Raw genomic sequence first — 14896 nt, 5'->3', positions numbered from 1 at the left:
AATGAACAGACTAGGTCTATATTGCTCCAACATGGTGTAACAATACATAATATAGATGTATATAATGAACAGACTAGGTCTATACTGCTCCTACATGGTGTAACAATACATCATGTAGATGTATATAATGAACAGACTAGGTCTATACTGCTCGTACATGGTGTAACAATACAGTGCCTTGCGAAAGTATTCGGCCCCCTTGAACTTTGCGACCTTTTGCCACATTTCAGGCTTAAAACATAAAGATATAAAACTGTATTTTTTTTGTGAAGAATCAACAACAAGTGGGACACAATCATGAAGTGGAACGACATTTATTGGATATTTCAAACTTTTTTAACAAATCAAAAACTGAAAAATTGGGCGTGCAAAATTATTCAGCCCCTTTACTTTCAGTGCAGCAAACTCTCTCCAGAAGTTCAGTGAGGATCTCTGAATGATACAATGTTGACCTAAATGACTAATGATGATAAATACAATCCACCTGTGTGTAATCAAGTCTCCGTATAAATGCACCTGCACTGTGATAGTCTCAGAGGTCCGTCAAAAGCGCAGAGAGCATCATGAAGAACAAGGAACACACCAGGCAGGTCCGAGATACTGTTGTGAAGAAGTTTAAAGCCGGATTTGGATACAAAAAGATTTCCCAAGCTTTAAACATCCCAAGGAGCACTGTGCAAGCGATAATATTGAAATGGAAGGAGTATCAGACCACTGCAAATCTACCAAGACCTGGCCGTCCCTCTAAACTTTCAGCTCATACAAGGAGAAGACTGATCAGAGATGCAGCCAAGAGGCCCATGATCACTCTGGATGAACTGCAGAGATCTACAGCTGAGGTGGGAGACTCTGTCCATAGGACAACAATCAGTTGTATATTGCACAAATCTGGCCTTTATGGAAGAGTGGCAAGAAGAAAGCCATTTCTTAAAGATATCCATAAAAAGTGTCGTTTAAAGTTTGCCACAAGCCACCTGGGAGACACACCAAACATGTGGAAGAAGGTGCTCTGGTCAGATGAAACCAAAATTGAACTTTTTGGCAACAATGCAAAACGTTATGTTTGGCGTAAAAGCAACACAGCTGAACACACCATCCCCACTGTCAAACATGGTGGTGGCAGCATCATGGTTTGGTCCTGCTTTTCTTCAGCAGGGACAGGGAAGATGGTTAAAATTGATGGGAAGATGGATGGAGCCAAATACAGGACCATTCTGGAAGAAAACCTGATGGAGTCTGCAAAAGACCTGAGACTGGGACGGAGATTTGTCTTCCAACAAGACAATGATCCAAAACATAAAGCAAAATCTACAATGGAATGGTTCAAAAATAAACATATCCAGGTGTTAGAATGGCCAAGTCAAAGTCCAGACCTGAATCCAATCGAGAATCTGTGGAAAGAACTGAAAACTGCTGTTCACATGCTCTCCATCCAACCTCACTGAGCTCGAGCTGTTTTGCAAGGAGGAATGGGAAAAAATGTCAGTCTCTCGATGTGCAAAACTGATAGAGACATACCCCAAGCGACTTACAGCTGTAATCGCAGCAAAAGGTGGCGCTACAAAGTATTAACTTAAGGGGGCCGAATACTTTCGCAAGGCACTGTACATCATGTAGATGTATATAATGAACAGACTCGGTCAATACTGCTCCTACATGGTGTAACAATACATAATATAGATGTATATAATGAACAGACTAGGTCTATACTGCTCCGACATGGTGTAACAATACATCTTGTAGATGTATACTACCGTTCAAATGTTTGGGGTCACTTAGAAATGTCATTGTTTTTGAAAGAAAATAAACCTCCTCCTTCACATCTGACTCCTGATGATCAACCTCCTCCTTCACACTTGACTCCAGAAGATCAACCTCCTCCTTCACATCTGACTCCTGATGATCAACCTCCTCCTTCACATCTGACTCCTGATGATCAACCTCCCCCTTCACATCTGACTCCTGATGATCAACCTCCTCCTTCACATCTGACTCATGATGATCAACCTCCTCCTTCACATCTGACTCCTGATGATCAACCTCCTCCTTCACATCTGACTCCAGTGATCAATCAAGAGCGTCTTCTTTTTTGGGGAATCCTGATAGACGATGTCATACAATAGGACGTCATCACCACCACCGCCCACAAGTTAATTGTCATTCAGATTATTGTTGGGAAGAGCATTAGCAATATGTCCTGTCTGGGAACTTGTCTCGTTCAATGGATTTACAATGGCAGGTGTAAAAAATATTTTTAAAAACTCAGTCGATCTCAAACTGCAGAAAAACTTTTGGAAGTATTTAACTGCATCAATGCCAGTGATGTTTGGACAAATGATAGTCCCTTATTATACAATTATACAGCACAACGGCAGAGTTATGTCTTCAGTGTAAAACTAACAATGACTCAACAATCCTTCTGGGAATGTTATGACGTCATAAAGTTTTGGGCGGAGTTAGAAAGTTGTCTGTCAGAAGTACAATTATACAATGTAAAATTACTTTTAATCTGTCTGTCTGCATATTTCAAGACATGGCATTTGAGTGTGCAGTGAGATACCCCAGAGTTGGACAATACTTTTCTCGTCAATCATCTTAAATATTATACTTAATTAAAACCTGGAAATCAACCAATCCTCCGTTGTTAACGCAACGGAAAGGTCAAATGCTTTTTTATCTAAAAGTTGAAAGATGGAGATGGGGCTGTGTTCTACTGGGTCTGGGCAGGTGTGATGTAGTTAATGGAGATGGGGGTGTGTTCTACTGGGTCTGGGCAGGTGTGATGTTGTTAATGGAGATGGTGGTGTGTTCTAGTGGGTCTGGGCAGGTGTGATGTAGTTAATGGAGATGGAGGTGTGTTCTAGTGGGTCTGGGCAGGTGTGATGTAGATGGAGGTGTGTTTTCGTGGGTCTGGGCAGGTGTGATGTGAACCGATCAGAATTCAGAAGAATGCGAAAGTCAGGTGTGATGTAATACGGAGGACCAGCCTATTCCCTATGATTTAAACTACAACAGAAATAACATCAAATGTAGAACTTCAAATTAAATCAATCGTTTGCACTCATGACTTGAGTGATTGAAGTAAACCAACGTTTTGAAAATACATAACGCCATCTAAACAAAAATCAAATAATATTAGCTATATGCAGTTATCTTAGCCGGCCAGCTAACATTAGCTATTTAGCAAATTAGCTATGGTCGGCGAGCTTCAGCCCGACTATCAGAGAGAGACCAGTTAGAACCCGATTAACAAAACCTAACTAAAACATAACTGCAGATCAAAAGAGCAGAGACATACAGAATGATGTCAGGGAAAATCCCCAATATCCAAAATAGAGAGATTACAGATGTCAGTCACCTAGTGCGCTAGCAGTAATTCAAGGTTGTAAAAGTTACAAAACTCCCATAGTCTACTTCACAGAGAACATGCTGAAAGTAGGGATGGGGAAACAAAGCTTCCTGAAGCATTGACACTTTCCAGACAATTGTGTCAAAAATAGGTTCATTACTCAAGGCTTTGAGCGACACAGAATTTAGAACAGCCACATTATTATAGATGCCGTCACACACGTCGTAGTGCCTGCGCAGTGTAGCCTTTGTGTCATCTACTAAACCACTGGCCATGTTCGAGAACATCAAATCCATGCTGCATTGTGGGTAAATTATGACTGGCCGACTGATTTATAAATAATAATGAGTAGTTATTTATGATGCAAGGTGATTTGTAGGTCTGTCAGTCAGCAGTTGGCTGCAATGTCAAACAAGCCCAATACCAAACCAATCAGGTGGTTGTTTCGACGAAATGAATCTTCAGACCCCATTAATGACGTGCTGCTGATAAAGTGATACAGGCATCGGCACACTGCTTTGAAGTTTACTGCTTAGCGATTTGGACGCATGCCTCGTACCTCCGGTGTCTAATGTAACATCCCTATTGAAATGTTGACAACAAAAAAATGGAGCAAGCAAATTGATTTCCTCTGTTGTTTTGAACCTTCAGCAAGAAGGCATCAGAGCCCACCGTGCTAACGCATCCCCACTAAAAACATAACCACACAGTTCATGAAAATCATGAGGTGTGGTTAACGTTTGCAAGCTTGAGCTAGATATCGACCTAGTGTGACCTTCCTGGTCCCCCAAGTCAGTGAGTCAACACAGGAAGGAGCAAATTAATGGAGGGTTCATTTATTTCTAAAGCTGCAATGATGGGACACACACAGTATGGATGAATGATCAGTAGTGACGTGATATAAATAGCACTCCCACAGCAATTCTCCATAAATCTGCCCTACAATATACTAACAAAAAACGATTGAAATGTAGATTAAAGTCCAATAGGTCTATATTGCACCCAATGGTTCTAACGAACTTCGCCGTAAGATGGTTTTGAGAAGCCGGGCCGCGATTAACACTAGTAAGTACCGTCTTAAAAAACAGAGGCACAAACTCTGCAGAAGTTGAACTGATGTGTGGTGTTAAAGGGGAAATCTGCAATTGCTACATCCATTTTTGGACTTTTAAATAATTTATTTATAGCCAATTGATTCTTGAAGAATATAACACATGCCTCATGAGCTGAGTTCAACTGTCATACCCCAGGCCTCTCGGATGGCGCCATTATAGGATTAAGCACAGATAACTATAGGCCATTATAGGATTAAGTTGGGTCCTACAGTAGGTCTATGTTGTTGTTAGGTGAAGTTATGGGTCCTACACTAGGTCTATGTTGTTGTTAGGTGAAGTTATGGGTCCTACACTAGGTCTATGTTATTGTCATGTGAAGTTATTTGTCCTATGTTGTTCAGTGATGTTATGGGTCCGACAGTTGGTCTACGTTGTTGTTCGGTGTTGTTATAAGTCCTACAGTAGGTCTATGTTGTTGTTAGGTGAAGTTATGGGTCCTAAAGCAGGAAGGACCCATTAGGTGAAGTTATGGGTCCTACACTAGGTCTATGTTGTTGTTAGTTGAAGTTATGGGTCATACAGTAAGTCTGTGTTATTGCTAGGTGAAGTCATGGTTCCTACAGTAGGTTTATGTTGTTAGTTGAAGTTATGGGTCATACAGTAAGTCTGTGTTATTGCTAGGTGAAGTCATGGTTCCTACAGTAGGTCTATATTGTTGTTAGTTGAAGTTATGAGTCATACAGTAAGTCTGTGTTATTGCTAGGTGAAGTTATGGGTATTATAGTAGGTCTATGTTGTTAAGTGAAGTTATGGGTCCTACAGTAGGTCTATGGTGTAGTTAGGTGAAGTTATTGGTCCTACAGTAGGTCTATGTTGTTGTTAGGTGACGTTATGGGTCCTACGGTAGGTCTATGTTGTTGTTAGGTGAAGTTAGGGGTCCAACAGTAAGTCTATGTTGTTGTTAGGTGAAGTTAGGGGTCCAACAGTAAGTCTATGTTGTTGTTAGGTGATAGGTCCTACTGTAGGTCTAGGCTGTTGTTTGATGAAGTTATGGGTCCTAGAGTAGGTTTATGTTGTTGTTAGGTGATGTTATAGGTCCTACAGTAGGTCTATATTGTTGTTAGGTGAACTTATGGGTCGTACAGTAGGTCTATGTTGTTGTTAGGTGAAGTTATTTGTCCTATGTTGTTCGGTGATGTTATGGGTCCGACAGTTGGTCTACGTTGTTGTTAGGGGAAGTTATGGGTCCTACAATAGGTCTAAGTTGTTGTTAGGGGAAGTTATGGGTCCTAAAGTAGGTAGGGCCCAGTAGGGAGGACCAATTAGGTGAAGTTATGGGTCCTACAGTAGGTTTATGTTGTTAATTGAAGTTATGGGTCATACAGTAAGTCTGTGTTATTGCTAGGTGAAGTCATGGTTCCTACAGTAGGTCTATATTGTTGTTAGTTGAAGTTATGGGTCATACTGTTACGGTGAGTGAATGAGGACCCAAAAGCGAATTAACTTAAACAGAGCTTCTTTAATAACCAAACATAGGTAGGCTCAGATAGACCGGCAGATTCCGACAGGACAGGACAAGGTTACAGCAAACATGACGATAGTCTGGTTCAGGCATGAAACACAACAAACAAGAATCCGACAAGGACAGGAACAGAAACAGAGAGAGATATAGGGACCTAATCAGAGGGAAAAAGGGAACAGGTGGGAAACGGGGTGAATGGGTAGTCAGAGGAGACAAGGAACAGCTGGGGGAAAGCGGGGGAGAAAAGGTAACCTAATACGACCAGCAGAGGGAGACAGGGTGAAAGGAAAGGACAGAAAGACACAACATGACAATACATGACAGTACCCCCCCACTCACCGAGCGCCTCCTGGCGCACTCGAGGAGGAAACCTGGCGGCAACGGAGGAAATCCTCGATCAGCGCACGGTCCAGCACGTCCCGAGAGGGAACCCAACTCCTCTCCTCAGGACCGTACCCCTCCCAATCTACGAGGTACTGGTGACCACGGCCCCGAGGACGCATGTCCAAAATCCTGCGGACCCTGTAGATGGGTGCGCCCTCGACAAGGATGGGGGGGGGGGGGAAGACGAGCGGGGGCGCGAAGAACGGGCTTGATACAGGAGACATGGAAGACCGGGTGGACGCGACGAAGGTATCGCGGAAGAAGAAGTCGAACTGCGACAGGATTAATGACCCGAGAAATACGGAACGGACCAATGAACCGCGGGGTCAACTTGCGAGAAGCCGTCTTAAGGGGAAGGTTCTGAGTGGAGAGCCAAACTCTCTGACCGCGACAATATCTAGGACTCTTAGTTCTACGCTTATTAGCAGCCCTCACAGTCTGCGTCCTATAACGGCAAAGTGCAGACCTGACCCTCTTCCAGGTGCGCTCGCAACGTTGGACAAAAGCCTGAGCGGAGGGGACGCTGGACTCGGCGAACTGAGATGAGAACAGCGGAGGCTGGTACCCGAGGCTACTCTGAAAAGGAGATAGCCCGGTCGCAGACGAAGGAAGCGAGTTGTGGGCGTATTCTGCCCAGGGGAGCTGTTCTGACCAAGACGCAGGGTTGCGAAAAGAAAGACTGCGTAAGATGCGACCAATAGTCTGATTGGCCCGTTCTGCTTGACCGTTAGACTGGGGGTGAAAGCCGGAAGAGAGACTGACGGAAGCCCCAATCAAACGGCAAAACTCCCTCCAAAATTGAGACGTGAATTGCGGACCTCTGTCCGAAACGACGTCTGACGGAAGGCCATGAATTCTGAAAACATTCTCGATGATGATTTGTGCCGTCTCTTTAGCAGAAGGAAGCTTAGCAAGGGGAATGAAATGAGCCGCCTTAGAGAACCTATCGACAACCGTAAGAATAACAGTCTTCCCCGCTGACGAAGGCAGTCCGGTGACAAAATCTAAGGCGATGTGAGACCACGGTCGAGAGGGAATGGGAAGCGGCCTGAGACGGCCGGCAGGAGGAGAGTTACCGGACTTAGTCTGCGCGCAGACCGAACAAGCAGCCACGAAACGACGCGTGTCATGCTCCCGGGTGGGCCACCAAAAACGCTGGCGAATGGAAGCAAGCGTACCCCGAACGCCAGGGTGGCCGGCTAACTTGGCAGAGTGAGCCCACTGAAGAACGGCCAGACGAGTAGGAACGGGAACGAAAAGAAGGTTCCTAGGACAAGCGCGCGGCGACGGAGTGTGAGTGAGCGCTTGCTTTACCTGCCTCTCAATTCCCCAGACAGTCAACCCGACAACACGCCCCTCAGGGAGAATCCCCTCGGGGTCAGTGGAGGCTACTGAAGAACTGAAGAGACGAGATAAAGCATCAGGCTTGGTGTTCTTAGAGCCCGGACGATAAGAAATCACGAACTCGAAACGAGCGAAAAACAGCGCCCAACGCGCCTGACGCGCATTAAGTCGTTTGGCAGAACGGATGTACTCAAGGTTCCTATGGTCAGTCCAAACGACAAAAGGAACGGTCGCCCCCTCCAACCACTGTCGCCATTCGCCTAGGGCTAACCGGATGGCGAGCAGTTCGCGGTTTCCCACATCATAGTTACGTTCCGACGGCGACAGGCGATGAGAAAAATACGCGCATGGGTGGACCTTGTCGTCAGAGAGGGAGCGCTGAGAAAGAATGGCTCCCACGCCCACCTCTGACGCGTCAACCTCGACAACGAACTGTCTAGAGACGTCAGGTGTAACAAGGATAGGAGCGGATGTAAAACGATTCTTGAGGAGATCAAAAGCTCCCTGGGCGGAAACGGACCACTTAAAGCACGTCTTGACAGAAGTAAGGGCTGTGAGAGGAGCTGCCACCTGACCGAAATTACGGATGAAACGACGATAGAAGTTCGCGAAGCCGAGAAAGCGCTGCAGCTCGATGCGTGACTTAGGGGCGGGCCAATCAATGACAGCTTGGACCTTAGCGGGATCCATCTTAATGCCTTCAGCGGAAATAACAGAACCGAGAAATGTGACGGAGGAGGCATGAAAAGTGCACTTCTCAGCCTTCACAAAAAGACAATTCTCTAAAAGGCGCTGGAGGACACGTCGAACGTGCTGAACATGAATCTGGAGTGACGGTGAAAAAATCAGGATATCGTCAAGGTAAACGAAAACAAAGATGTTCAGCATGTCTCTCAGGACATCATTGACTAATGCCTGAAAGACAGCTGGAGCGTTAGCGAGGCCGAAAGGAAGAACCCGGTATTCAAAGTGCCCTAACGGAGTGTTAAACGCCGTCTTCCACTCGTCCCCCTCCCTGATGCGCACGAGATGGTAAGCGTTACGAAGGTCCAACTTAGTGAAAAACCTGGCTCCCTGCAGGATCTCGAAGGCTGAAGACATAAGAGGAAGCGGATAACGATTCTTCACTGTTATGTCATTCAGCCCTCGATAATCTATGCAGGGGCGCAGAGACCCGTCCTTCTTCTTGACAAAAAAAAACCCCGCTCCGGCGGGAGAGGAGGAGGGGACTATGGTACCGGCGTCAAGAGCTACAGACAAATAATCCTCGAGAGCCTTACGTTCGGGAGCCGACAGAGAGTATAGTCTACCCCGGGGGGGAGTGGTTCCCGGAAGGAGATCAATACTACAATCATACGACCGGTGTGGAGGAAGAGAGGTGGCCCTGGACCGACTGAACACCGTGCGCAGATCGTGATATTCCTCCGGCACCCCTGTCAAATCACCAGGCTCCTCCTGTGAAGAAGAGACAGAGGAAACAGGAGGGATAGCAGACATTAAACATTTCACATGACAAGAGACGTTCCAGGAGAGGATAGAATTACTAGACCAATTAATGGAAGGATTATGACAAACTAGCCAGGGATGGCCCAAAACAACAGGTGTAAAAGGTGAACGAAAAATTAAAAAAGAAATGGTTTCGCTATGATTACCAGAAACAGTGAGGGTTAAAGGTAGCGTCTCACGCTGAATCCTGGGGAGAGGACTACCATCCAGGGCGAACAAGGCCGTGGACTCCCTTAACTGTCTGAGAGGAATGTCATGTTCCCGAGCCCAGGTCTCGTCCATAAAACAGCCCTCCGCCCCAGAGTCTATTAAGGCACTGCAGGAAGCTGACGAACCGGTCCAGCGTAGATGGACCGACAAGGTAGTGCAGGATCTTGAAGGAGAGACAGGAGTAGTAGCGCTCACCAGTAGCCCTCCGCTTACTGATGAGCTCTGGCTTTTACTGGACATGAAGTGACAAAATGACCAGCAGAACCGCAATAGAGACAGAGGCGGTTGGTGATTCTCCGTTCCCTCTCCTTAGTCGAGATGCGGATACCTCCCAGCTGCATAGGCTCAGCTCCCGAGCCGGCAGAGGAAGATGGTAGTGATGCGGAGAGGGGGGCGACGGAGAGCGCGAGCTCCTTTCCACGAGCTCGGTGACGAAGATCAACCCGTCGCTCAATGCGAATAGCGAGTTCAATCAAGGAATCCACGCTGGAAGGAACCTCCCGGGAGAGAATCTCATCCTTTACCTCTGCGCGGAGACCCTCCAGAAGACGAGCGAGCAAGGCCGGCTCGTTCCAGCCACTGGAGACAGCAAGAGTGCGAAACTCAATAGAGTAGTCTGTTATGGATCGATTGCCTTGACATAGGGAAGACAGGGCCCTGGAAGCCTCCTCCCCAAAAACAGATCGATCAAAAACCCGTATCATCTCCTCCTTAAAGTCCTGATACTGGTTAGTACACTCAGCCCTTGCCTCCCAGATTGCCGTGCCCCACTCACGAGCCCGTCCAGTAAGGAGAGATATGACGTAGGCGACACGAGCAGTGCTCCTGGCGTAAGTGTTGGGCTGGAGAGAAAACACAATATCACACTGGGTGAGGAACGAGCGGCATTCAGTGGGCTCCCCAGAGTAACACGGCGGGTTATTGATTCTGGGCTCCGGAGATTCGAAAGCCCTGGAAGTGGCCGGTGGATCGAGGCGGAGATGGTGAACCTGTTCTGTGAGGTTGGAGACTTGGGTGGCCAGGGTCTCAACGGCATGTCGAGCAGCAGACAATTCCTGCTCGTGTCTGCCTAGCATCGCTCCCTGGATCCCGACGGCTGAGTGGAGAGGATCCGAAGTCGCTGGGTCCATTCTTGGTCGGATTCTTCTGTTACGGTGAGTGAATGAGGACCCAAAAGCGAATTAACTTAAACAGAGCTTCTTTAATAACCAAACATAGGTAGGCTCAGATAGACCGGCAGATTCCGACAGGACAGGACAAGGTTACAGCAAACATGACGATAGTCTGGTTCAGGCATGAAACACAACAAACAAGAATCCGACAAGGACAGGAACAGAAACAGAGAGAGATATAGGGACCTAATCAGAGGGAAAAAGGGAACAGGTGGGAAACGGGGTGAATGGGTAGTCAGAGGAGACAAGGAACAGCTGGGGGAAAGCGGGGGAGAAAAGGTAACCTAATACGACCAGCAGAGGGAGACAGGGTGAAAGGAAAGGACAGAAAGACACAACATGACAATACATGACACATACAGTAAGTCTGTGTTATTGCTAGGTGAAGCCATGGTTCCTACAGTAGGTTTATGTTGTTAGTTGAAGTTATGGGTCATACAGTAAGTCTGTGTTATTGCTAGGTGAAGTCATGGTTCCTACAGTAGGTCTATATTGTTGTTAGTTGAAGTTATGAGTCATACAGTAAGTCTGTGTTATTGCTAGGTGAAGTTATGGGTATTATAGTAGGTCTATGTTGTTAAGTGAAGTTATGGGTCCTACAGTAGGTCTATGGTGTAGTTAGGTGAAGTTATTGGTCCTACAGTAGGTCTATGTTGTTGTTAGGTGACGTTATGGGTCCTACGGTAGGTCTATGTTGTTGTTAGGTGAAGTTAGGGGTCCAACAGTAAGTCTATGTTGTTGTTAGGTGATGTTATAGGTCCTACAGTAGGTCTATGCTGTTGTTAGGTGAAGTTATAGGTCCTACAGTAGGTCTATGTTGTTGTTAGGTGAAGTTAGGGGTCCAACAGTAAGTCTATGTTGTTGTTAGGTGATGTTATAGGTCCTACAGTAGGTCTATGCTGTTGTTAGGTGAAGTTATAGGTCCTACAGTAGGTCTATGTTGTTGTTAGGTGAAGTTATGGGTCCTAAAATAGGTCTATGTTGTTCTTAGGTGAAGTTATTGGTCCTATGTCGTTCGGTGATGTTATGGGTCCGACAGTTGGTCTACGTTGTTGCTCAGTGTTGTTATAGGTCCTACAATAGGTCTAAGTTGCTGTTAGGGGAAGTTTGGGTCCTGAAATAGGTAGGACCCAGTAGGTGAAGTTATGGGTCCTACAGTAGGTCTATGTTGTTGTTAGGTGATGTTATGGGTCCTACAGTAAGTCTGTGTTGTTGTTAGGTGAAGTAATGGTCATACAATAGGTCTATATTGTTGTTCGGTTAAGTTATGGGTCCTACAGTAGGTCTATGTTGTTGTTAGGTGAAGGTTGTGGTCCTACAGTAGGTCTATGTTGTTGTTAGGTGAAGTTATGGGTCCTAGTGTAGGTTTATTTTGTTAGTTGAAGTTATGGGTCATACAGTAATTCTGTGTTATTGCTAGGTGAAGTTATGGGTCCTGTGTTATTGCTAGTTGAACCAGGCTATGAACCAGGCTATGAGGGGTGACCAGTCCTCTTCTGGCTGTGCCGGGTGAAGATTATAACAGAACATGGCCAAGATGTTCAAATGTTCATAAATGACCAGCATGGTCAAATAATAATAATCACAGTAGTTGTCGAGGGTGCAACAGGTCAGCACCTCAGGAGTAAATGTCAGTGGGCTTTTCATAGCTGATCATTTAGAGTATCTCTACCGCTCCTGCTGTCTCTAGAGAGTTGAAAACAGCAGGTCTGAGACAGTTTGCACGTCCGGTTAACAGGTCTGGGTTCCATAGCCGCAGGCAGAACAGTTGAAACTGGAGCAGCAGCACGGCCAGGTGGACTGGGAACAGCAAGGAGTCATCATGCCAGGTGGTCCTGAGGCATGGTCCTAGGGCTCAGGTCCTCCGAGAGAAAGAAAGATAGAATTGGAGAGAGCATACTTAAATTCACACAGGCCACCGGATAAGACAGTATAAATACTCCAGATATAACAGACTGATCCTAGCCCCCTGACACATAAACTACTGCAGCATAAATACTGGAGGCTGAAACAGGAGGGGGGGGGGGGGGGGGGTCAGGAGACACTGTGGCCCCATCCGATGATACCCCCGGACAGGGCCAAACAGGCAGGATATAACCCCACCCACTTTGCCAAAACACAGCCCCCACACCACTAGAGGGATATCTTCAACCTCCAACTTACCATCCTGAGACAAGGCCAAGAATAGCCACAACAGTGACTCAACCCACTCAAATGAGGCACCCCTCCTAGGGACGGCATGAAAGAGCTCCAGTAAGCCAGTGACTCAGCCCCTGTAATAGGGTTAGAGGCAGAGAATTCTAGTGGAGAGAGGAGATCCGGCCAGGCAGAGACAGCAAGGGCGGTTCGTTGCTCCAGTGCCTTTCCGTTCACCTTCACACTCCTGGGCCAGACTACACTGAACCATAGGACCTACTGAAGAGATGAGTCTTCAATAAAGACTTAAAGGTTTATATCGAGTCTGCGTCTCTCACATGGGTAGGCAGACCATTCCATAAAAATTGAGCTCTATAGGAGAAAGCTCTGCCTCCAGCTGTTTGCTTAAAAATTTAGGGACAATTACGAGGCCTGCGTCTTGTCACCGTAGCGTACGTGTAGGTATGTATGGCAGGACCAAATCAGTAAGATAGGTAGGAGCAAGCCCATGTAATTCTTTGAAGGGTAGCAGTAAAACCTTGAAATCAGCCCTTGCCTTAAAAGGAAGCCAGTGTAGAGAGGGTAGCACTGGAGTAATATGATCACATTTTTGGGTTCTAGTCAAGATTCTAGCAGCCGTATTTAGCACTAACTGAAGTTTATTTAGTGCTTTATCCTTGTAGCCGGAAAGTAGAGCATTGCAGTAGTCTAACCTAGAAGTGACAAAAGCATGGATACTTTTTTCTGTAGCATTTTTGGACAGAACATTTCAGAAATGTTACGTAGATTAAAAAAAGCTGTCCTTGAAACAGTCTTGATATGTTTGTCAAAAGAGAGATCAGGGTCCAGAGTAACGCCGAGGTCCTTCTGTCACAGGAATTTTGCTATCTCAATGGTTGAACTCAACTATCACTCAAGCTTTGACTTAGGTTCTAAGGCTCTGGTTAAGGAAGAATTAGACAAAGTCTCAGTCTGCAATAGATCAGTCCTTTATTCAGACAGCTCTCTGAAAATCATACAATGCACATAGCTTTTTATACCTCACATTTGGTTATCCATGACACTTTATAAATGCCCCTTATCTTCTCTAACTCTGTCACAATGTTCTACTTTGATAGGTCCTTCTGTCTAACCGGGTTCCTCTATCTTCATGTCTGCAACTGACAAGTCTAGCTCAAAACAGGAAACCTCTGGTTTCACAGCGCCTGGCTTACTTCCCTTCTCGGAGCTCAGTCTCGCCTATTTCTTCAGAGAAATAGATCAACTTGTTTCCTACAAACCCTCACAGACGTGTTCCCTCCTAACCGTTAATATTTCTCTAACCTACTTTAAGACGCACTTAAATTACCAATGTTGAATGTTCCCTTCTATTATTCAACATTAACTCAATAAATTAATGCTATTTACAAGTCTTCTCCAACACACACATCATCATCAGATTATAGTCTTATGATCTTAACACGTCGTACAGTTCTACAGTTTTCAGGGTGGAATACTTCAGTCATTACTTTAAACATATAAATTATTGTATCAACAGTAGATATATGTTGTTGGGTGAAGTTATGGGTCCTACAGTTGGCTTATGTTGTTAGGTGAAGTTATGGGTCCTACAGTAGGTCTATGTTGTTGTTTTATGAAGTTACGGTTCTTACAGTAGGTCTATGTTGTTGTTAGGCAGAACAGTTGAAACTGGAGCAGCAGCACGGCCAGGTGGACTGGGGACAGCAAGGAGTCATCATGTCAGGTAGTCCTGAGGCATGGTCCTAGGGCTCAGGTCCTCCGAGAGAGAGAAAGAAAGAGAGAATTAGAGAGAGCACACTTAAATTCACACAGGACACCGAATAGGACAGGAGAAGTACTCCAGATATAACAAACTGACCCTAGCCCCCCCGACACATAAACTACTGCAGCGTAAATACTGGAGGCTGAGACAGGAGGGGTTCTAGAAGCTAGTGAGTTTTAGGATTCTATAGAAAGAAAAAGGAGAAAAAAATAAAACGATTTGTATATTCATATTTGGAAATACGTGTGTTTCTTGTTTTCAATTGTTGCCAGCCAGTAGACACCATGTTTATATTTTAGAAGGTGAAGCAGTGTAATTGATAATAATGTGAAATTGAAGTTTTCTGTTGGTGGTGAGCAAACCTGTCCATCCATATAGGATATATTTGTCTTAAAGGGGAACGTTTTACAGGCTTTGGTTTTTCCATTTATGTTT

At 45.6% G+C, this 14896-nt stretch overlaps 1 protein-coding gene across 2 annotated transcripts in view; it reads right to left on the bottom strand.

The window, feature by feature from the left end:
* Positions 1 to 14896, bottom strand: part of LOC110487368 (gastrula zinc finger protein XlCGF57.1-like) — a 98996-nt gene that overhangs the window by 45654 nt on the left and 38446 nt on the right. The window lies entirely within an intron of this gene.

Source organism: Oncorhynchus mykiss, chromosome 13 (genome assembly GCF_013265735.2).
Source record: "Oncorhynchus mykiss isolate Arlee chromosome 13, USDA_OmykA_1.1, whole genome shotgun sequence".
Classification (NCBI taxonomy): Eukaryota; Metazoa; Chordata; class Actinopteri; order Salmoniformes; family Salmonidae; genus Oncorhynchus; species Oncorhynchus mykiss.
The sequence above is the reverse complement of the archived record's forward strand: the minus strand, read 5'-3'. Positions and strand labels throughout refer to the sequence as shown.